Source organism: Leptodactylus fuscus, chromosome 3 (genome assembly GCF_031893055.1).
Source record: "Leptodactylus fuscus isolate aLepFus1 chromosome 3, aLepFus1.hap2, whole genome shotgun sequence".
Lineage (NCBI taxonomy): Eukaryota > Metazoa > Chordata > Amphibia > Anura > Leptodactylidae > Leptodactylus > Leptodactylus fuscus.
The window spans coordinates 95,549,225-95,575,483 of NC_134267.1; the positions used below are offsets into that span (position 1 = coordinate 95,549,225).

General features: G+C 39.6%; 1 protein-coding gene across 8 annotated transcripts in view; it reads left to right on the forward strand.

Annotated features, from left to right (window-relative positions):
- The window catches only part of LAMA2 (laminin subunit alpha 2), a 593,715-nt gene that overhangs the window by 79,370 nt on the left and 488,086 nt on the right, over nucleotides 1-26,259 (forward strand). The gene's annotated exons all lie outside the window — the stretch shown is intronic.

Consider the following 26,259-nt stretch of genomic DNA (forward strand, 5'->3'; position numbering starts at 1 on the left):
AAAAAATGGACTCGTAGCACCTTATATATTGCTTTTTGTATATATTTACTGCCATTTATTATAGACATTTAAAAAAAAAAAGAAAAAAACTGCTTATATGAAGCATGCTATCAACCTTGATAATTGCATATAAAAGCAATCTCCGATTAGTCAAGCCAATTTCTTTTCTTAATGAACCATTAAGACACATTGATATGGGTTTGTTCAACAAGCTGTCAGTAGTGGATACCTGTAAACGATTGCAGGAAATTATAGAAGACTCATAATGAGCCAGAAAGTACTGAAGTGTAAAAGAACCATTACATTGAAAAACAAGCAGCGAATCTGCCATCCGGGATCACTGATAATTTGGCACTACTAGTTAAACATGAGCATAACATGAATTTTTAAGTCTGTACATTAACACTTTTATTACATGCCTAGTTTTACCAGTATACCATCGCAGTGAGCCTTCCCAGCTAGTCCAAAGCATCATCTGGAAACAAAGAAAATTTGAATCGAAATGTATTATCACAGCCACAATGCCGCAAAGTCACAAATTTAGCAGGGCTGAGATTGTCAGACAATAGAATGTTATATTTATCATTGAACATGGGCGTGCTAGTGAATTTGGGACAATCTATGAACTCAAAATACACATACGTATAACCCAAAAGAAATAAAGCACTGGTATATGTCTTCAATATGATACAGTTTACTTTACAATTCTTTATTACAGCAATTAATAGTCTTTTCTGTTAATAAGTGGAAAAACATATTTACCAGTTACTATTCACATGAAGTACATAAATGAAACTGTTTTTCACATTTCAGTGTTTCATCAGCTTTGCCTGCAGTCTCTTCTTCTCACTTCCTGTATTTCTCTCCTCGCTCCTGCTGAAGGGACACACAATACTTATGCAGATCAGATAATATGCAGATGCTTGTACAGAATGGACTCAGTGTTATCTGTGTGTTAACATAGAGGGATAACAGCCTTGGCTTTATCAGCAAACTAAAATTAGCTGAACAATTGTCCTGTCGGTACTGAATAAGTGACGTCACTTTTCCTATAGGTCCATGGTTATAGCAACGCTGTGTAAACAATGGTGGAATAAGGCCACATACCAGGCAAACAAAGCAGAATTTTTAAAGCAATATATTTAGATAAAATCTTCAATTTACATAAGTTACCAGTATAGATAGGATCCTTGAGATGGGACAACCCCTTTAAATGAATAAATACCTAGATGAGCACTCTATAGAAGTGTTTCACTATACTTTTACTATAAGACTGTAGCGAACAATTATAAAAATAATAAATATATTTAAAAAGTAAAATCTTAAATATTCTTCTTCATATAATATAAGCATATCTTTGGCTCCGGTATTTCTAGGTATCTGTAAGGATATCTTGAAGTTAAATAATCCTCATGCAAAAAAATGTGCTTAAAATAGGGTCAGCAGTATACTAAGTGGTTAGCACTAGAGATGGAAAAATCAATTTGGCACTGATCGAATGTGATCTAAAATTCTCAAAAATGTTGGATTCCAATGAATTTGAAACTTTTGGAATTTGTTTTGGACAAATCACTCTATATAATGGCTGCCATTCAACAAGCCAAGGAAGAGGAGGATCAAATGACCTAGGATGACATGCCTTTCCATGATTCTTGCCGGTAGCCAATCATAAAGAATTATGGGTGTGTGAGGTTACAGATGACTCAGATGTGATTCACAGACAGTACAAAAAGCCCAGCCATAAATGCTGCCCTTTTGTAGGGCTAGAAATTATAGAGAGAGGACATCAGATCTCAGACAAGGAAAAAAAAAAAAGAAAATCGATATATAGTGTGAGGAAACTAATAAAATTGCCTCAAAAATTGTAGGAGATCACACTAATGCTGATTCGTAGTAGAGATGCCTTTATGTTTAACCACATCGTAAGGTTGTAATAAGACTGTGAATAAAGTTGTTCTAGTGGTTTACTTGGCGATAAATTGCGATCATGTCATTTTTTAACCACTCTTTGTGAATATTAGAGATGAGCGAACGGTAAAATGTTCGAGGTTCGATATTCGTTTCCAGTAGCCCCTCAATATTCGACTACTCGAATCGAATATCGAACCCTATTATAGTCTATGGGGGAAAAATGCTCGTTTCAGGGGTAGGCAACGTTCGATCAAATTATACTTACCAAGTCCACGAGTGAGGGTCGGGCTGGATCCTCCGAGAAGTCTTCTCCGTGCAGCGTCCCCACAGCATCTTCCAGCTCTGAATTGGCTCTGCCCAGGCCCGATGCCTGGCAGAGTGAATTCAGAGCCGGAAGACGCCGTGGGGAAGCTGCACGGAGAAGACTTCTAAAGATAGGAGAAGAACCAGCGTTGATTGGCCGACTGTATAGCATTCGGCCAATCAATGCTGGTTCTACATCAAACTTTTCCATTCGAATAGCGAGTGGTACTCGATCGAGTACCTACTCGATTGAATACAACTCGCTCATCTCTAGTGAATATTACACTATTCAGCATCCCATTCCCTCAATACAATTCAGAGCAAACAATACCAGTTTTTTAGCATTATATTTTGACATGTTTATTCTATATGTATTAAAATATCCAATTCATGTATTAATAACGTAGCATATTTGTGAATATTACTGTATTTTGCAAAATCATACTTCTGGCACAGGTGAAACAATGCAGGGGAAACAATGGAGGGGAACAATGTAGAGAAAACAATGGAGGGGAAACAATGTCAGCTGCTTAACATTATATCTTGAAGTAGTTGCAACATATTTAGAACCATTTATTTATAGTACGTAAATCCATCTATCTATAACATACACAATACTGTATTCATAGCAAGTATATAGCATGTATTGTATAGGACTTAGCAATTTAGGTTAAAGCAATTTGTTCTTTTTTATGCACATTAAGAATATTCATTTCGGGATTATATAAACAGTAACGGTTTGCCTTTCTTTATAGCATAACTAAGCACTGGAACTGTGAGAATAGTTGTGCCTGAAGTGGATCACATCTGTTCTTTAGTGTCTACAAACTACAGATTAAAATGTGTTTCTCTGTATATTTTTTTTACTTCTGAATCACTTAGAAGGTGTCTATATGTATTTGTAAATAATAACTGTGGCTTATATATATGACTCGATAGTGTGCATCATTTTAGGATGCATACTACAAAACTATGTATTGAAATGCAAACTCTAGAACTTTATGTACACATAAAGAAGAATGTATAGCATCTGTATGGGATTATACAGATTTCCCAAAAGTAGTTTTTTAGTTGATTCCCCTAGGTCCTTTCAGATGTACATTCTGATATTGTTTTAACTTTATTTTAGAATGGAAAATGTTCCTGTAGATGGAAATTTTAGTGAAGTAATGTGGAATCACTTCACTCAGTTTATGGTGCAGTAAACAGAGATATATACATTAACAGAGACTTTTACATTATTATGGGTCTGGATAAAATTTCATATCTTTCACATCTATACAAATGTGCAGACTCTGTAAACAGTTAAAGTGTAACTCACATTTTATTTTTTAATTTTTTTTATTATTTTTTGCTATTATTTAAGGGCATGTATGGTGAACATTTTTGTGGTATACTTTATTAACCTATCTAACTTCCTTTTAATAGAAAAAAGGGTGTACAGTTCCCATTAGCAATACTCTAGGCCCGTGATGGCGAACCTATGGCACCGGTGCCAGAGGTGGCACTCAGAGCCCTCTCTTTGGGCACTCATCCGTGGAACTGATTATACTGTGTGGGGGCCAACGTGGAGCAAATTGTACTGTGTGGGGACCACTGTGCAGCAGATTATACTGTGTGGGGGCCACTGTGGAGCTGATTGCACTGTGTGGGGGCAACTGTGGAGCAGATTGTATTGTATGTGGGTCACTGTCAAGCATATTGGACTATGTGAGGGTCACAGTGGAGCAGAAAGCTCTATAAAGCCCCATTCATATGACCATATTTTGCAGGTCTGCAATTGTGTGCAATTGTGGATCCGCACATTATTATATTGCCGTGTTGGCACTTTGTAATAAATTAGTGGATTTTTGGTTGCAGTTTGGGTACTCGGTCTCTAAAATGTTCACCATCACTGCTCTAGGCATTGCCAGGGGGACTCCGTTGGTACACCTGTACTAGATACAGCATGTAGAACCAAAGCATTTACCAAAGAGGGGAAGGTCACCCCGAATAGCTGTATCTTTGGTTTTACACCAGAAAAAATGGTTCTGGAGATTCCCAGCTTTCATATGCTACCAAGATTGAAATTAGTTCTAGCTATAAAAGAATTAGAGATATCACTAGTTAAAAACACAGTCGGAATGTGATTTTATATGCAGCATGGACTGGTTCATCTTAAATTCAAGTTCCCGACTGTGTTTTAACTAGTGATAGCTCAGGTTCTGTTCTGGCTAGTACTTCTAGAATCTCAGCTTTCTTTTGATACCAGAACCATTTTTCTAGGCAGTATAAAACCGAAGATCCAGCCACTTGAATTGACCATCCCACCTTTAGTAAATACTTCAGTTTAGAATATTTACAATACAAATGTGTTCACCATGCAAGATAAATACGGTTCTATTTTTATAGTATGGGTTGTCACAGATGCATCAAAACCAAACATGGCTATTTTTGAATATTACTAGCGATGAGCGAACACTAAAATGTCCGAGGTTCGAAATCCGATTCGAACAGCCGCAAACTGTTCGGCTGTTCGACCGGATTTCAAACACCATTATAGTCTATGGGGGGAAATGCTCGTTGATTCTATCAATCAACGCTGGTTCTGCATCGAACCTTAAACTTTGAACAGCTAGTAGTGTTCGATCGAGTACGAGTATCTCAAATACCGTAGTATTCGATTGAACACCTACTCGATCGAACACTACTCGCTCATCTCTAAATATTACAATTTTTGGGAGAAGGGTGTATTCATGTAGTTTTTTTTTAAACATTTTCATTTATTTAATATTTCACAGTATATTCTTTAGCACAAAGGGGATAAACCGCCAACAGGTATTGGAACATGATGTCAGCAGTGAGCTACACAACCTCTCCGATGGTGCTGGCTCAGCTTTTCAGCTGGCCTAATCTTCATGAAAACTTCTTTGTGGCAACAGGCAACCTCTGGTATGTAATTTGAGGATGTACAGAGGTGGCACCCAGGCTTAGGGCCCTCGGGACCCACAAAGTGTCTCTTCCCAATGTAGGGAGACAGTAGTATAAATGATACATTATGGTTGGAGGACCTGGTAGAGATTTTGCACTGAGGCCTAGGAGCTTTATGTTACACCTTTGCCCGCCCCTGATATGTCTCATGGGGAAGGAAGTAATTAGAGAAAATCTTTACTCAATTAAATGACATGACTTTGATCCATTATTGCTTTAGCAGCATACTTCATACATGAGTCTGGTATTAACACCTCATCTCTATATTCTACATTATTGTCTATGCCAAAATTGTTTGCAACTCTAATACAGTGGTCTGCAGGTTATTGTATGTTCTATTCAGTTTCTACTTGAAAATTGAAACATTGTATTATGGTTCCTCTTTGAGGAACAATGTAGTGCCACATCACATTAGGTCTGTAATACAGACCTATAGGGATTTTATGTGCCGTTGTACCAGGCATGTGCAAATGGCTGTGCTATGTGATCAGCTTTTATTATATATGGCTAGCTGACCATTACGAGCTATCAATCTACCAGACAGAAATATATGTTATTGATTTATGGCAAATTACATGATCATCGGTCATTATCATTTCTTGCTTTGATGATCAGAGACATTGTAGTCTATAATAGAGACAAAAACATACAATATCATGAAGCTAAACTGTACAGAACACACCATAGCAATCCATACCTTACATATAAAAAGCTGAGACTGTGTTTCTGTTACCTATGTTGAACTCAAAACCTCTATAAAGGTGGGAGGAAGCTTTAGTATGACACGTTACATATATTTTAAAGTTCTTTTGCAATCTGAAACATTTTCCCACAGATTATCAAACCTAAAACTCCACAGAAAACAGATCAAAAGGAAAATTATATTAGGAAAGCCTTCATGACATGTACAAGCCAGCTGCCTTTGCTCTGCTTTTTTGATCTTGCACTTTGAATCTTCCCATCTGCTTGCTCTAAACTAGATTAATTGATTAATTTATTTAGGAATAACATGTTTTATCCTTAAATATGTAGGACATGGAAACATATCGGATCTGAAGTATGAGCACATTTTGTGCTGTTTACAGAATTGATATTCATTCGACTGGTCTCAGGTTTATTTTAATGTCAGCCATGTCTATGATCTAAATCACAGATGTACTTTGCTTTTAATTAGTTTTCGTCTTATACTTGTGTATATATTATTCACTTGTGAAAAAGTATTACAAACAAACTTAAATTGATAGGTCATCCTGGCATTTTCTGGCATTTATTTGAAGGAATGTGATGTTTCCTCAAATGTCACTTTTACTGTGAGATTTCCAGGAGTTATTAGATGTAGTTAGAGCTGACCCATCCAGGCTTTAGATTTTTAAACTGAGTGATGTTTTTGACATTTTTTCATATAGCTTAAAATTTTAAAAAAGTGGCAAAATAGAAGGAAATAAAACATTATTCATTTTCTAAAGACACAAGGAAAATAAGAAACTATCATTCCTCCGTTTTTGAAGTCAAATATATTTGCACATTATGTGAATTTTAACATTTCTAGTTTATTTTTTATACATTTAGGGAATTTAGGGACTTATGACCATTTTTCAATGTTGAAATGTGTTGCAAATTTTGGTGCAAGAAGTTTTGGGACTTGTTGGTCTTTCATTCTTTACTCAACACTTTTTAAAAGTCTGTACGTTCACTATAGGGTTAATTTTGAGTTGCATGGACCACCAAAGATGCACCTCTTAATAAATTTGCCACATCTTTCTTCTGAGTGCTTCTACTAAAGGATTCTATCATTGGAATCCCATTTTTAACTAATACCACGTAGGAATAGCCTTAAGAAAGTCTAGTCTTCCGCCACCTTTTCTACCCTTCCGTAGATATCTTGGTTTTTCTTGGTATGCTATTGAGTCTCCAGACAGCACAGGAGGCATTCCCCCATGCTCAAACAGTACTGTGCTGCTTGAAAACTGTCCAGCGACTCCTCCATCTTCTACAGCCACGTTTCTCCACTGTGCCTCTCCACTGCATCCTCTGCGTTGTCCTCTTCCGGAGATCCTGTTATCAGGCTTCGGGAAGAGCTGACTGCACATGTCTGGCCATTTTACTGTGGCCACTTACAGGAACAGTATGCTCCGCTACAATAAAATGGCTGAACAGACATGCACAAGTCAGCTCTGTACGAAGCTCAATGGCAGAGTCGACGGCGCATGTGTTGAATTTACATCCCAAAGACAGGATCGCTGGAAGAAGACGCGACAGAGAAGATGTAGAGTTTTCAAGCAGTACAGGGGACGCCCCAGTGTTGTTTGAGCACGCGGGAATGCCCCCTGTGCTGTCTAGAGACTCATTAGCATACAGAGAAAAACCAGGATATCTGCAGAACAGTGGTGCGGAGAAGAATTCTAAAGGTAGGGGAAGAATAGCTTTTCTTAAGGTTATTCCTATGTGGTATTAGTTAAGAAAGGGATTCTAATGATTGAATCCCTTTAAATACTAGTTCTAATAAATTTGCCCTGTATAAGGTTCTTTATAGCTAGCTATAGCTTTACAGAGGTTGAAGGTCCAAGGTGCTTAAAGCGTAAGTAAAGTACTAGACAACTTTGATTTTTTTTGCAGTATTTGTGTCATATTTGTGAGAGGCAGAAATGTCTTCAATGCAGAAACAAGAGTGAAAAAATTTAAGGGGTGAAAAATTCACAGAAAGTGAAATTACAAAATTTCTAAATGACAAATACTGCCAGAAAATCAAAAGTTGTCTGACAGTTTAGTTACACTTTAAGAATACACTATGTGTCATTCAAACATTGAACTCAATAGTAAAAGTATTCAGTAAGATCCTAAACTGCTTCTAGTTTTGGCCGAAATAGTAAGTTTTACTATTTCAGACACTTTTGTGCCATGCAATTTTTTTTGTTCAGTCCAAAAGTTGAAGTTAGTTAAATGTTACTTGTCAGTATCTTACAGTGCTGCATTTGGCAGCAAAACTGTTAAAAAAAAAAAAACACAAGTTCAGTTTGTACTGGTCTAGGGCTTTATACTGTGTTCTATACTATGTTATACTGTGTTCAAAAACTCTCATAGTTTTGTTTAAAAAATTAGACAATTCGATATGACCTTTAAAATGCTGATTCCATTTAATCACAGAATTGGAGAAAAGCCTTCATAGTATTGTTCTTGGAACCATTATAGGATTTTGTAGTAAGAAGTACTGTACAAATTTCAGCTCTGCTGTAATGGATTATTTCAGAATTCAGACAAGGCTCTCATAGTACGAAATGATCTTCAAATATCCCAGATGCTTTCGGACTGCTCAGAAAACACAAATACTGAATACTGGACTTGTTAACACACTGCATCCAATCCCGTCACGTGAATACTTGATACATGTGTTTTTGCCATATACGTATGCAGCAGAATTAACCTAAACTTATTGGTTAAACTTCTGCATTTTATCACAGAGGATAGTAAAATTCAATGACAAGGCATTGTAAACCAATTTGAGGCTGAGGTCTCGTGTGGTGTAAATGTCGTGGTTGGTCCATGGCAGAATGGTTGTGACAAAAACTGCTGTGTTTTACAGTCTCTTTAAAATGGATGTGATCCTACCGAATCTCATTCATACATTCCAGAAAAATACCTACAGCTGAAAGCTGCAATTTCCAAAACTGTCACGTTGCGATGCGGGAAAAATCGCAATGCGTTTTCACTGCGGCTTTTCCCACAATGCTTTTTGGCTGTAGCCTGCTATGTGGGGCCATAGCTTTAACTCTTTAAGAGTGCAGGATAATTTGTACATTAAAGCTTGGCAACTTTTTTCATATATTCCCCCGCCTTCAAAAATGTATAACTTTTTTAAAAAATTTTGTTGACATTTCTATGTGAGGGCTTATTCTTTGTGTGGAAATTTGTACTTTCATTTGCCACCATTTTGGGTGAATATAATGTTTTGATTAGCTGCGTTTAATGTTTTTTTGGTAGACCATGTGAAATAACACAATTCTATCATACTTTTTGCATTTTGTTTTTATGGTGTTCACTATTCATTAAATATATGGCAGCTATAACCTGTCTGGCAGGTTATTATGATTGTGACAATACCATATTTATATTAGTTTTTATTACATTTTACTGTTTTTACAAATAGTCACTGTTTGAAAAGAAAGCATTTTCCTGTGGTCACTGTTTTAATGCCTAGAACTTTTTTACTGTATTGTTGACAAAGATACTTGAGGGCTCTTTATTTGTGGAGCAAGTTGTACTTTTTATTGGTACTATTGGTATTGGTATTGTGGGGAAGGTAGCTCAGTAGAAGTATGGGTGTGGACCCAACCAGTCAGAGACAGGGACACAAATCTTTCAAAAAAGTGGTTTATTTAATAAAACAGTAAAATAAATAAAATGAGAAAAATAAATTCAGCCTTAACTTCAGGCAAAATAACGTCAAACAAAATCCTGCTCATCTGAGTGCTAACTAAACAGAAAATACTAACTGTACATGTGACTTACTACCAGCCACACGAATCAACCAAAAAATACTGTACCATACCACATGGGTCTCAGCCTCAGGATAGACCCAGCTACTTCCTATCTTCTCAGGATCTGCCCTGAAGTGCAGGCTCTGTAGCCTTTTATAGCCCAGTAATGAGCCTATGACCCACGCCTGGGGCCGAAACCTATTCCAGACCTGCCCTGGATCACTCTTTGCCTTTCGCCTTCTCACAGTATGTATAACTTTTTAATCACTTTTTATTGTTATTTTTAGGGAACAGCAAAGAGACCAATATATATATATATATATATATATATATATATATATATATATATATATATTTTTTTTTTTTTTACGCAATCACCATACTGAATAAATAACACTATTTTTGACATAACTTGTTTTTTTTTGTTTACATTATATATTTTTTAGATGTAAAGGTGATTTTTCTTTTTACTTTTTATAATTTATTAGTGTGTTTTTACTATGTTTTTTATTTGTTTTGATTTTTACATGTCCCAATCTCAGATCCCCAGTACATTAGTTCCTATTGGAACTGTGCATAGGCCCAACCTCCTGGCTGCCATGGCAACCACTTTGAGTTGGATTACCAAGTTTGGGTGGGGTGATCTTCTGACTCCAGCGGCTGCTCCCAGCCCTCGGCTGTATAACACAGCAAAGTTCAGAAAGTAATGACACAGGAGCAGCTTCTGTGCCCGCAGCATTACAGCACTGTACTATTACTGCGATGAGCTTTAACTATACGCTTATTGCAACATAATAGTATGGCGAAGAGCGTTGAGTTGTTAATGATTTTTCATTGTTTTTTTGCAGTCCTCTGTGATAAGATTTCATGATGCAGCAGTTTAACGAACTGCAGAAGTTCAGGTTAAATGTGCTACATGTGTCCATAGTACTAAAGAAGTGAATGTTGCTGTCAGGGTAAAAGCTTTATCTGAGCCCATTTCTAATCTGCCATTAGCTTCACATGCTGTTTAGTAACTATAACATCTGAAAGGAGACTTACTGCTTTGAACAGTGAAATATATGCACATACATAGTGCAGTTATCTCATGTTGTCATCTTCAGTCAGGCATTTAAAATGATATGGAAATTTGTACTTACAGGGAAAGTTACTTGCTATTTATTTACCTCCGATCCTAGTGTACGGTCCTATTTTACTGCGACCACCCCGGGAGAACCGTGCAGGAGTCTGGACTGTCACGGTGACCTTATAGGCACCAGAACTCCCAGGAGAGGTGCACAGGGAAATAGGCAGAGTCAGTTAGATGTGACGCCAGTTGGAGTATTGAGACACCCGCTGGTCCCTGGGCTGAGATGGTGATGTGGGTGCCAGTGCTCTACTCCAACAAAGAGCATTTGCCCAGGGCTTAGCTGCAAGGAAGGCAATGTCCAGGCCAGGATCAGTAGAAGTGCTCACTGCTTTATTGTAACAGGCATCTGCTGGTCACTTGTCCTGTAGCAGTGAGCTGTGGCACAGTGGTTTGTAGCTGGCTGACACCTTCCCATGTATTATCAGAGAGTCTAAGATGGCTGCAGGCCCAGCTTCTGGTTTACTGCAGGGGCTCAGTTACCTTGTAGAGGTCGGTGCAGGCTGCCAGGGTTATAGCTCTGCTCAGCCTGATATAATCCTCTCCTCTTACTGATAGTGATGGGGGCGCTGTCACACAGCTTCTCTGTCCTGCTACTGCTGTGGAAATCCTCACAACACAGTGTCTGAAACACAAGATGGCCACTGCCACACTTCTCCTTCCCTGGCTGCTTACAGAATACTACTTCCTCTCTCTGCTATGACTATTTCCTGTTCCAGCTACAGATCCACTCACCATAGTGTGTGTTGCTATGGAGACCACAGCTCACTAGGACAAGTGATACCAGAGAACAATAGCTTAACAACATTACACAAATGAATACAGAATAAACATGACAACATATACAAACTATCATAACATGTAAGGCACTTCTATGGCCAAATAACCATTAGTAACTCCTGTGAGGGGGTTACATCAGTCCATGTGCTTTGATGCAAAGTTGTGATTTGTGATCACTTAGCTACAATGTATATAACTAGAGATGAACAAGTAGTATTCGATCGAGTAGGTATTCGATCGAATACTATGGTATTCAAAATACTCGTACTCGATCGAGTACCACTCGCTATTCGAATGGAAAAGTTCGATGCAGAACCAGCATTGATTGGCCGAATGCTATACAGTCGGCCAATCAATGCTGGTTCTTCTCCTACCTTTATAAGTCTTCTCTGTGCAGCTTCCCCACGGCATCTTCTGGCTCTGAATTCACTCTACCAGGCATCGGGCCTGGGCAGAGCTGACAGCGAATGCCCGCTTGTAGTGCGGACATGCGCAGTCGGCTCTGCCGATACCTGGCAGAGTGAATGAAGAGCCGGAAGATGCTGCGGGGACGCTGCACGGAGAAGACTTCTCGGAGGATCCAGCCCGACCCTCACTCGTGGACTTGGTAAGAATAATTTGATCAAATGTTGCCTACCCCTGAAATGAGCATTTTCCCCCCCATAGACTATAATAGGGTTCGATATTCGATTCGAGTAGTTGAACATTGAGGGGCTACTCGAATTGGATTTCGAACCTCGAACATTTTAGTGTTCGCTCATCTCTATATATAACCCTTTATGTGGTCAGACACACCTCTTGTCTTGTCATTGGTTCAGACTGATACTCTCTTGCTCCTCCCTGTAACTATGCTTCCTTACATTGCTGTTGTACAGGCTTACAAAGAAGACAACAGATGGCGCAATTTTCATTACAGAAAGGGCAGAATGATTATACAGTACAGGTTTTTAAAGAGGTTTTCTGGCTTTAATAAATACTGGTTATTGTTTGAAGAATGAAAAATTCTATTGTTTTCCAATATACGGTCTGTATCAATTCCTCGTGATTCTAGATAACTCTACTTGTTGTCATTTATTGTTTACTTCTAGTGCATAAAATCATTCCATGGTCATGTGATATACAGTCCATGGTCATGTGATATACAGTCCATGTGATCAGAGCTCTGTCTTATGAGGAGCTGTGCACCTGTGTGTCCATCAAATGACCATGGACTGTATAACACATGTCCATGGGCTTTTTTCCGTTGCAAGTAAACAGCTAGCAGAGATCTAAAAAAAGCTATGAGGAATTGATACAGAAAATACATTGGAAAATTTTAATAATTTCATTATATAAATCATAAGATTTATTTAAATGACTCCTTTAAACTAATAGTGAGACAAAAGAAAATTATTAGGTAATTGCTGACATAGGGATCACAATGTACATTTTTCCCTATCAGTATGTCTTTGTAGAATGGGAGGAAATCCACGCAAACACGGGGATAACATACAAACTCCTTGCAGGTGTTGTTCCTGGCGGTATTCGAACCCAGAACTCCAGCGCTGCAATGCTAACCACTGAGCCACCATGTTGCCCGTTTCTGCACACATACTTGTATGGGGGAATCTGTAGAGTTGCATTCATGGCTACTACTAATAAGTTACTATTGTCGCACATGTAGCTCTTATTCTTATATGAACTTTACTTACATGCTTTGGTCGGATTCATTTGAGCCCTTACTTTAAGCCTGATCATTGTCTGTGCAAGATATGCACATAATAAGAGTACATATTTGTGGAAGCAGGACAGACATACTATATATGCTGTCTGCACAGTTACACAAGAAAATAAGAAAGACCACCACCACCATTGGAAATAAGAAGATAAAGTGTTTCTTTCTGTCTAGATTGGAATTATTTTTTTTATGTATTACATATACCAAATAGATTATAACCCCCCACAGATCCATCACCAGGCAGTCAGTTACTGGCCTCAGTGGCCTGTGACATGTTACTAATGAGACTATTAGCTGGCCATTCGCTGCTACAGTGACATGATGTATAGGGGCACATTACACTGTAACCATCTATACAAACATCATCAGGGAGGATAAGAGAGTCACGCTGGAAGTGCAAAGTGATAATATTGGTAAATTTCACTCTTTTTATTATGTATTGATATTTACTAACAAGGGGACGTTGTTCCCTTTAAGAACATTGGGAATTCAGTGATTTTTCAGTCTGAAAAAGTGAGAGAATATTCTTTGCTACTAAATATGGCACTGAAGTCGAAGAGATAACTAAATGCATGCTTCATTGGAATGTCTGAGTCACTTACATTGAAAATATACAGTAATTGTCACGACTAATACATGAATAACTAATAGCTAATTAATATTACTAATAGTAAACGAAACAACACACAAAGCTCATTATATTTGAGTGGAGATTTTTTGCGCTTTTCACTAAGCACATGGTTTCCTAGTCCATTCTTCTATGTACAATAACAATAGCAGCAATGTCACTCTTCAGCAAACCACATAAAAAAAATTGAAACGCAATGTACTGGAATTACATGTCAACATTTTTTCCTAACTAGTGTTTTTACTCAAAAGTCAGCAACATATTTGCTGCTCACCTCTAAGTTGTACTCATAAATTACTGTGATATCTAAAGTATAAATAACCATTATTGGGAAAAACACTACACCGGCTATGGAAACTAAGTCTCTGAAGACTTCAAATATTCTTTAATGAGTGCAGAATTTCCAGGAGATTTCAGTATATGTTACGTCAACGGATATGTTTTCATATGGATTGTTTTTTTAAATTGGTCCCAAATGAGTTTTCAGAAATGAATATAGATAATAAATGACTTCCCCTAGAAGATTTATCTGAATTCTTCTTGGGTTCAGTGCAATCTGGGAACAGGGAAAACAGTCAAATCTCTAGGTCTGTAGCAACAGATGTATGGTGCAGACAGATGGTGGCAATCTGAATGTTTGAGAAGGTTTGTCTCTTCCCTTCACATAAATGTGTCTGTAAAGTGAAAAAATTTAAATGAACAAACACATACATCTTGTTCACCAAGAAATATAGATTTTTAATTTATAACCTATTATGAAGAAAGTTGGTACTGGTAAAATCGGTATTCTTTCATGAGGGCAACATAATGTATTGCTATGGCACCATCATGTATAGTACATTATTACAACAAGCACTCCCAGTAGATTTCCCCTTGCAGATATAGTATGTCTGAGTATATGACAATGTCAGCTATACAGACTATAGACTGAGGTATTCTATTGTTATACCAAGCCTCTGATAAAATATCATTTAGGTTTGTTTTTTTTTAATAAGAACTCTCTGCTTCAGTTCTGTTCTACTGTTCTAATTATTTTCTATGAAATCTGGTTACATTATATTTGGCTTAGCTCCATTGGTATCCTTACCTTTGCTTTACCTGCCCATTCCAGTCTTACAATGGCCATACGCTAGATAAAAACTGGTCGTCTGAAAAGACCCCAGAGTATAATAATTGTTCATGGGTGTCCACAATGGAGCATAATACTGTGTGAAGGGGCAACTATGGGGCATAATACTGTGTGCAGGGGCTGCTATGGGGCATAATACTGTGTGCAGGAGACACTATGGGGCATAATACTGTGTGCAAGGGCCACTATGGGGCATAATACTGTGTGCAGGGGCTGCTATGGGGCATAATACTGTGTGCAGGAGACACTATGGGGCATAATACTGTGTGCAAGGGCCACTATGGGGCATAGTAGTGTGCGGGGGGGGGGGGGGGTGTCGGTTGGGCAAGGTCTTTGGCGTCGGTTGGGGGGCATGTCAAGGTCTTTGGCGTCGGTTGGGGGGCATGTCAAAAGTTCACCACGGGGCCCCGCCATTCCTAGTTATGCCATTGACTTACACATGCTATAATAAGTCACAGATTGCCTTCCTCTTCCAAGCAAAGTAAACACATGTTCCTAGTCAACCACTATTTATGTACACGGTCAGCTTTACTCAATTTTACAGCAGTTTATGAGAAGCACCTTTGATCCAAGTTGTGTCCAACATTCTTATATATGATATTAGCTTCTATGGCTCAGAGACTACACTAAGTTTATACCACTATTGTGAATGTGTAACAAGGAGCTCACTTTTATAGGCTTCTAAGTGACAATGGTCCTACATATTCAGCCGTCTTGCTAAGTGCAGGAATTTAGGGATGACAGACTCATGGGAAGACTTATCTGGCACAATGCAGCTAGGATGTCAGGAGAGCAGATTGAGTGAATATTAACATTGGAGGGCAGTTCATTGGCATTGGATGGCAGTGACTGCACATGAGAGACTCTGCTGGCACAGACCAGATGGCTGAAGTTTTCCATTTGAAATTCTGTACCCGGCCTCGGTGTATAACACCTGCATATTACAAATGCATATTAATATTTTAGTGTAACCTGGGATCTCAATAAAAATTTGTAACATGTTCTCCATTAACCATGTGCAATTTATAGTTCTGATGTCTGCCAATCCAGATTTCTCTGCTACCTCTGCATCTTTATGATCTAAAATATATAACTGCTTTATTGGTCATAGATATTTACTGAAATAAATCCTATATATTACTAGTATACGTAATTTATATCTCATTTACTGCCATTTCTTTTCAATGAACAGTGCTACTGCTTGCAAGTCTACAGTAATGGAAAGACGCTTTCTCAATGCTCACGATTAGAGATGAGCGAACAGTGTTCTATCGAACACATGTTCGATCGGATATCAGGGTGTTCGCCATGTTCGAATCGAATCGAACACCGCGTGGTAAAGTGCGCCAAAATTCGATTCCCCTCCCACCTTCCCTGGCGCCTTTTTTGCACCAATAACAGCGCAGGGGAGGTGGGACAGGAACTACGACACCGGGGGCATTGAAAAAAATTGGAAAAAGTCATTGGCTGCCGAAATCAGGTGACCTTCATTTTAGACGAATAGTGGATTTCAAATCCGGGTCATATGAGAATGTGAACTTTGTGACTATGAGACAGGGATAGCTGTACAGGCAGGGATAGCTAGGGATAACCTTTATTTAGGGGGGAATGTTATTAAAAATAACTTTTTGGGGCTCTATCGGGTGTGTAATTGTGATTTTTGTGAGATAAACTTTTTCCCATAGGGATGCATTGGCCAGCGCTGATTGGCCGAATTCCGTACTCTGGCCAATCAGTGCTGGCCAATGCATTCTATTAGCTTGATGAAGCAGAGTGTGCACAAGGGTTCAAGCGCACCCTCGGCTCTGATGTAGCAGAGCCGAGGCTGCACAAGGGTTCAAGCGCACCCTCGGCTCTGCTACATCAGAGCCGAGGGTGCGCTTGAACCCTTGTGCACACTCTGCTTCATCAAGCTAATAGAATGCATTGGCCAGCGCTGATTGCCCAATGCATTCTATTAGCCCGATGAAGTAGAGCTGAATGTGTGTGCTAAGCACACACATTCAGCACTGCTTCATCACGCCAATACAATGCATTAGCCAGTGCTGATTGGCCAGAGTACGGAATTCGGCCAATCAGCGCTGGCTCTGCTGGAGGAGGCGGAGTCTAAGGTCGGACTTGAATGGAGACTGGTGTGGAGCGATCTTAGACTCCGCCTCCTCCAGCAGAGCCAGCGCTGATTGGCCGAATTCCGTACTCTGGCCAATCAGCACTGGCTAATGCATTGTATTGGCGTGATGAAGCAGTGCTGAATGTGTGTGCTTAGCACACACATTCAGCTCTACTTCATCGGGCTAATAGAATGCATTGGCCAGCGCTGATTGGCCAAATTCCGTACTCTGGCCAATCAGCACTGGCTAATGCATTGTATTGGCATGATGAAGCAGTGCTGAATGTGTGTGCTTAGCACACACATTCAGCTCTACTTCATCGGGCTAATAGAATGCATTGGCCAGCGCTGATTGGCCGAATTCCGTACTCTGGCCAATCAGCACTGGCTAATGCATTGTATTGGCGTGATGAAGCAGTGCTGAATGTGTGTGCTTAGCACACACATTCAGCTCTACTTCATCGGGCTAATAGAATGCATTGGCCAATCAGCGCTGGCCAATGCATTCTATTAGCGTGAACTGAGTTTGCACAGGGGTTCTAGTGCACCCTCGGCTCTGCTACATCAGATTGCTACATCTGATGTAGCAGTGCCGAGTGTGCATCAGATGTGTAGTTGAGCAAAACTGACTCAGCACTGCTAAGTCTCTGCATTCGCATAGGAATGCATTGGCCAGCCTTCGGCCAATCAGCGCTGGCTCTGCCGGAGGAGGCGGAGTCTAAGGTCGGACCTGAATGGAGACTGGTGTGGAGCGATCTTAGACTCCGCCTCCTCCAGCAGAGCCAGCGCTGATTGGTCGAGTTCCGTACTCTGGCCAATCAGCACTGGCCAATGCATTGTATTGGCGTGATGAAGCAGTGCTGAATGTGTGTGCTTAGCACACACATTCAGCTCTACTTCATCGGGCTAATAGAATGCATTGGCCAGCGCTGATTGCCCAATGCATTCTATTAGCCCGATGAAGTAGAGCTGAATGTGTGTGCTAAGCACACACATTCAGCACTGCTTCATCACGCCAATACAATGCATTAGCCAGTGCTGATTGGCCAGAGTACGGAATTCGGCCAATCAGCGCTGGCTCTGCTGGAGGAGGCGGAGTCTAAGGTCGGACCTGAATGGAGACTGGTGTGGAGCGATCTTAGACTCCGCCTCCTCCAGCAGAGCCAGCGCTGATTGGCCGAATTCCGTACTCTGGCCAATCAGCACTGGCTAATGCATTGTATTGGCGTGATGAAGCAGTGCTGAATGTGTGTGCTTAGCACACACATTCAGCTCTACTTCATCGGGCTAATAGAATGCATTGGCCAGCGCTGATTGGCCGAATTCCGTACTCTGGCCAATCAGCACTGGCTAATGCATTGTATTGGCATGATGAAGCAGTGCTGAATGTGTGTGCTTAGCACACACATTCAGCTCTACTTCATCGGGCTAATAGAATGCATTGGCCAGCGCTGATTGGCCGAATTCCGTACTCTGGCCAATCAGCACTGGCTAATGCATTGTATTGGCGTGATGAAGCAGTGCTGAATGTGTGTGCTTAGCACACACATTCAGCTCTACTTCATCGGGCTAATAGAATGCATTGGCCAGCGCTGATTGGCCAAATTCCGTACTCTGGCCAATCAGCACTGGCTAATGCATTGTATTGGCATGATGAAGCAGTGCTGAATGTGTGTGCTTAGCACACACATTCAGCTCTACTTCATCGGGCTAATAGAATGCATTGGCCAGCGCTGATTGGCCGAATTCCGTACTCTGGCCAATCAGCACTGGCTAATGCATTGTATTGGCATGATGAAGCAGTGCTGAATGTGTGTGCTTAGCACACACATTCAGCTCTACTTCATCGGGCTAATAGAATGCATTGGCCAATCAGCGCTGGCCAATGCATTCTATTAGCGTGAACTGAGTTTGCACAGGGGTTCTAGTGCACCCTCGGCTCTGCTACATCAGATTGCTACATCTGATGTAGCAGTGCCGAGTGTGCATCAGATGTGTAGTTGAGCAAAACTGACTCAGCACTGCTAAGTCTCTGCATTCGCATAGGAATGCATTGGCCAGCCTTCGGCCAATCAGCGCTGGCTCTGCCGGAGGAGGCGGAGTCTAAGGTCGGACCTGAATGGAGACTGGTGTGGAGCGATCTTAGACTCCGCCTCCTCCAGCAGAGCCAGCGCTGATTGGTCGAGTTCCGTACTCTGGCCAATCAGCACTGGCCAATGCATTTCTATGGGGAAAAGTTAGCTTGCGAAAATCGCAAACTGACAGGGATTTCCATGAAATAAAGTGACTTTTATGCCCCCAGACATGCTTCCCCTGCTGTCCCAGTGTCATTCCAGGGTGTTGGTATCATTTCCTGGGGTGTCATAGTGGACTTGGTGACCCTCCAGACACGAATTTGGGTTTCCCCCTTAACGAGTTTATGTTCCCCATAGACTATAATGGGGTTCGAAACCCATTCGAACACACGAACAGTGAGCGGCTGTTCGAATCGAATTTCGAACCTCGAACATTTTAGTGTTCGCTCATCTCTACTCACGATCAAATATTGTATTTATAACTGGGGACTTTAGTTCTGTCAAGCTACTGAAACTAGCATAGAATACAGCAACAGCGCAATCTACACTACCGTTACTTGTCACAATGCCTGTCACTAATCATTAGAATTCTGCAAAATATCCTTTTACATTACACTGAATTTCAATTAGTTCATTTCTACATTTGCCCAAATATAACAGCTTAGAAAAATGACACCTACACGATTGGTTGCTTGGATTCTTAAATTAGAAACCAATTTCTAATAGTCTGTTACAAAGTGCATACAGTAACGTGCATTAGTCAACAACTGAACGGTCTGGCCTTATAATACTAAGTTTAAATGGTAAGTATGGTATATGACATCATTTATAGCAGGCATACTCAACTATTTTTAGTAAAGGTCTACTGATCTGGGTTTGCCAACAGGTGAAGGTCCCCGCTGCACAGTAGCTGAATGTGCCCAGGGTTTACAAATATTAAATCATGCCTGTAACCCCTCTGAATCCTGCCCATGCCTTCTTTGACCCCACATGGTCCCCTTGTGCATCCCGACAGTTAGTGCCCTCTTCTGTGTAATTAAGGAAGCCTCCTTAGTCACCCTATACAGTCTAATGACCTCTTAGCATCTCTGCAGAGGATAATGTTATCTTTCTGCATCCACACAGTATAATGCCGACATAGTGGCCTTCATATAGAATGGTAATGCCCCATTGGTTCCCACGTATATTCTAATGCCACATTTGTGCATTAGTGTGCCTCTTGGCACACTGTCGCATTGGTGACCATATATAGTATAATGACACATTTGTTCCCCCACAGTATAATGCCCCCTTAGTGCCTCCACTGCAATTGAGATTGCCATAGTTCCCCCCACATAGTACAATGGCCCATAATGCTCACTTTATCAACAGGGGAAGTGTAGGGAGCCTGAAGGAAACTCCTTTTTTTGCTCTTGTATAATGACATGGTCAGAAGAAAACAGACTTAGCTACATGTGACTTGTGCAGTTGCACAGGAATGATGGCGGACACACAAGAGAGGGGGCATTAGGGGGTCAGTTGATAACAGTGAGAGCCAAACTGCACTACAGAATGCCCCTGAGCCAGCAAATCTCACCCAGTGTCCCCACTTATCATAGTGTTAGTGACTTCAGGTGCCCCTTCTCTCTTGTTTTCTGAGGTGTATTATTATAATTTACCTTCAGAGCATTACTATGGTGGGCAGGAGCTGTTGTCTGACATTGGTTGACACTATTATGTTTCCTCTTCTCTGTCAGTTTTATCTTTAATATGGTATGGTGTCATGTATGTTTTCTTTTCATAAGAGCATAACCTTTGATTTACCAGTGTTCACCTAAACCTGAAATAATATCTATTACTGGGCAATCCCTCTTCAAGACAACTAATAAATGTATTACCAAGGAGGAAATCAATACTGGCTTTGGTTCCCCACCCGTTCTAAAAATTCAACCACTTCATTAATAACCATCCTCTGTGGTCAATCAATAGTAAAAGTACAAATCTCATCTATATTCTGGGACTAAAACCTGCAGTGCAATGTGACTTGCAATGTGTTTTTTAATTGTATTTTTTAGATTTTACAGGGACATAAAACCAAGCACAAATTAACATGTCAAACTCCCCAGGAACAAAGTGACCTAGATCATACATAGTGAACTTATCCAACCTTTAAAGTTGAGGTTCATAGGTTCAGCCCGCTACAGTTTGCTGAACTATTCATCTTGGGCATGTAAAAAGAAAAAGATTATATCAATTGTAGTCTTTAATTTATATACAATGATATATTGGTCATTAATTAAAACCTGTATTTTTAAATAGTTAAAATCCAGTAATTGTGTAAAACTAACTACAGAAAGCGCCCGTATGATTAACCAACCATATCTGAATGATGGATGAAGGCTCACAGTTAGTTAGCTTCTTAACATATGATGCTGTACCAAGACATTACATTTGAAAAGCTCAGTATGTAATCTTATGATAAAATACTATTATATGGTACAGTACTCATTGTGAAAGAAAATAACATGCTCTTTACCAGATAATTTCTGAAGCAGCATATAATACACATTTATTATGTTCTGCACATTACGCCTTTTAGAACAGCCTGTTTATATTGTGATGGAAACACTTATTTTCAATCGTTCTTACCATCAGTTCTATCAATGTCCCAGCATATCGGGTGAATCCTGCATGTCAAAGTAGCTACTGCTGTGTGCAGCTGGGACAAATTCTTTGTAAATACTTTTTTCTCTTCATGTTTTTCTTCTACCAACTGTGTTCCCACACACTTAGTTTTGCACAAGCCTAACAGAGATAAATTTCCTTACATCAGATAACCTCACTGAAGAGTCAAATGTGGCCAAATCAGAATTGCCATCTGAATACAGCGATGTATAACAGCTTCATTATTTGTGTGAATGTTGTAAACACCCACAATCCGCTTCAGACTAAAAAGCTCCTAAACTGTACAACGGTTGAATATTATAGAAAGTACCTATTGAATGGTAGTGTGAATTTGTGGTGTAATTTGCTGCTATGGTACATTCTGCCAATAATACTAATGTGAAAAAATGTGATTTTTTTCTTCCAGAAGTCAGATGTATGTGATAATACACATTTGACCTTAAAATAGAAATGTACAATGTCTGCTATTTTCTAGATTCAAAGTAATAATTTCCATCTCTTAGGCTAAGGCCCTATATGGCTTCCTGCAGCAAAAAAGCACAGTGGCATTGCAGTTCTTCTTGCAGAGCTTTTGACAGAAAGTTCTCAGAGGTTTCCTGCAAAATTACGGGTCCAAAATTACACGGCATATACGATCGTAACCCCCATTGAAATCAATGGGATCTTTTTGAGCGCGCAAACTCTGACACGCCGTATAAGTGCCAGATCGCGCGCCAGATTACTCCGTGTGAATCTCTCCTAAGGCCGGGTTCACACGATGTCTTTTGGCATGTAATGTGGCAGGTAGACGCCGCAGGAGCTTTTGCGGGCCGTATACGCTCCCATTGATTTCAATGGGAGTGTGGATCATATACGCGGCGCTATTTTGCGGCCGTGATTTTGCGGCGGCCACAAAATAGCACTGTGTATACGGTCCTGGCTCCCATTAAAATCAATGGGAGCATATACGGCCCGCAAAAGCTCCCGCGGCGTCTACGTGCCACATTACATGCCAAAAGCCATCGTGTGAACCCGGCCTAAAGGACTGGAGGGTGGAACAAATCTTTCCCTTGGTCTTAGTAGATAGTTTTTCTGCAGAGGGTGAGAAGTTCTCTGTATTATAAGATTTTAGAAAAATTTAGCTGTTCTAACAATGCACATAACTCATGGGAAAAAGCCATTGGGGCCTCAGTTTGGGTATATAAGATAAAAAGGCATAGATATTGACCATAAAGACGACATTGAATGATGATATGTCATCCCTGGGGGTCTACTATCATGTGAACTACCTGCATTGGAACAGAAGTTCTAACCAAAACCACTAATTCTCTGCATTCTGTAAAGAAACGTGAGTGGGTGCATGGTTCTTTGCCTATCCAGAATGGCTAGTGCCAAATCTGTGAAGAGATGAATGGATGGAGCCATACCTGGTAGAGGCTGGAGGTTTCAGGCTGCTGACAAAATTTGATTGCACAATTACGGTTTGTGCAGCTTATGGATGATATCTCTGGTTACATTTGCATTATTAGGGCACCCCAGTTCTCATTGAATGCAGTCCATGCGGAGCAGTGAAAGATCAGCTTCTGGGAGCAAAGCCAAGAATAATGTTGTAACTGTCTCCTGTAGAGTAGTTATTGATTCTGTCACACCCCTGATGCAGATGTTGGCTCTCCTAGACCTGTTTTCCAAATTCTACAATTTAACATCAATAGCCTCAAATTTTTGAATGCAATCATTGAGGAGGGTTTTAGCCCCCTCTAGGGTGTCAGCCACGTCATCTAATCTGTCCTCCACCTCTGATACCCAGGAGCCAAGATCCTGGATTAGTTTAGTGAAATTGGCTGAAATGGTTTGGTAGGAAACAACCATTTGATTTTTGCAAAGAAAAAGTCAATAGCACCAGCGTCAGTCATAAGTTCCTGGTCAGAGATTGTGAGTAAGGTTGTGCTATCGTGAGGAGAGCCTCCACCAGGAGAGCCAGTTGTACAAGGTGATCTTAAGGGATAGTTCACAATCCGTCTGATCAAAGGGCAGTTCGCTTCTTTTTTTCCATGAGCGTGGACATGCCGCTCATGGAAAAAAGTAAGCTAGCGGTCTACATAAACCTCTATTGTGAGGGGGCAGATTCTGATGTGGATTCAGCGCCAAAATCTGCCCCCTCTTTAACCGTGTGAATGAGCCCTAAAAGTTCAGGTACCGTGTGTCAGGCACCATCCTGAATGATATCAGGAACCACTGAGGTCAAATCACAGACCATGAGCACACTCTTGTCATGGACACAGTGCTTGGAAGCAGTGCTTTAAGATAGAATAAGGCATCCATTGTAGCATGGAAAATTTTATATTTTTCATATTTTGCAGAATGTGAATAAAAAATATGCAGCACTATGCAATCCCTATGATCATTTATATAAAACAGAGCTATGATATGGCTGTAAATATATAACATAAAGATGTAACAGATGTTCCTTATTGTAGATACCTTCATTTATTTTAATTATTCAAAGAACAGAAAACAAATTATGAATGTACTTAAGTCTGAAGCTCTGAACATATCAAAGGGAGCCCAAGTAGTTTGTACTTAGTGTGGGTTGAATCAACAAAATATGGAGAATTTCTTCTCAATAATATATGTGTCCTCTGTTGTTCAATAGACATGTAATATTAAACTATTGCGTGGATGTATAATTTTTCTTTTGAACTTATTTAATTAGCAAAGAAAGCATTTTATATTAAATTGTTTGTTTTATAGTAAGGCAGCTTATATGAAACACTATTGTTTTCCTTATAGTAGTTTTATATATAATTTTATTTCCTTTTATTCGATCTACTGAAATGCATTTACGAATTCAGAAACTGTCACTTAGCTGTAGTGTAATTCTCCTACACAAATCTCATAACTGCTTAGCGTATATTAATCTTAAATTTAGCATTGTATTTACTCTTTAATTATTTCAGCAATATGAACAGTACACATTATATCCTTTGTGATACGGTATATACATTACCTTATCCTCCTATACTATGTATGGTCATAGTGTGCCTTAATATTAGCAGAAAGCCATGTGTCATAGAGCCTTGAGAATAAATACACAACAGGTAGAGCATTATGATATTTCTAAAGCTCTCTATGTAGATAATAGCATTTATTGCCACAGCAAGCTATAACTATAATTGACTAGAACAATTTCACTATACTTATACATAGCACAACAGGCTACAAAACAGGAAATGTTATGACGAGGCCAAAGTCTGTTCTCCACTATGAAAAATATGCACTGTGTAATTGATACACATCCATCACTCCATTGTAATATGGGCAATCTAAGCCATAAGAACCATTACTCACTTTAGATGACTATTCCACATGTCCACCGTGTATTTGTATTTTGTATATTTTAGGAATAATCATTGAAAAGCAGATACTTTTACAATAAATCATTGGATTAAATTTACCTTCAACTGGAATGACTACTGGGGAAATACAAGTTAAAAACTACAAGATAACTTGGAGATTGGTGGAATTCTATAGGGGAACATGTCTTGACGTTTTGTGGCACATGAGTAATAAAAATGTATAACATTTTGTGCAAGTTGGGTTTCTGTACAAAAAATTGTTTATTTACACAGACAGTTTCCTGAAAAGGGAGCCTGGTGAAGGCGTGCAGGGCATCCATCATCCCACCAAATTTATTATAATTTCCAGTGATTGAGAAAGAAAAGAAGTGATGTGGATATCTAAATAGCACAATGGTCTAAATGTGGATTTCAATACATACAGTATTAATTTTACTGACAAATTTATAATATAGAAGAAATTTCAAACAAAATTTATAAGTAAAGAAAACAAGTCAAAAACAATTGTCTATGATATTGTCATTGTACAGTACACGGTCACTAATGGTCCTGCACCATACACGGTTATGGCACTGGCTCTCTGTATTCACTGTTGCTACAGTGTGGTCTATTGTGTAGAAATAATTCTGTCACAGGGAAATATGACTATATTACATGTGCAACCTTTTGGAGGGAGCTCCTTATAAATGTCCAACTTCTTAAAAAGCATTGGAATATGACTAGTGATTGTAGTCAAACATCCTTGTGCAGACCAGAGGTTGAGACCCCATCTATGCGACATTTAACTCATATTCTGTAGATATACGATAAATGTCCCAGATGGGAATACCTCTTTAAGGCAAAGATGAAATCAATAGCACAGTAATATTTTATAATAGATATAGATTATTTTTTTGCTGATCAGTCATTTTCATGACATCAATAGGTATCCTGAAGGCTTATAATAACAGGACTTGTAGTCTCATAGATGTGGAATAACACAAATGTTACTGTGTAACAAAACGATAGTGCTGTAGAATGAGTTACATTGAACTAA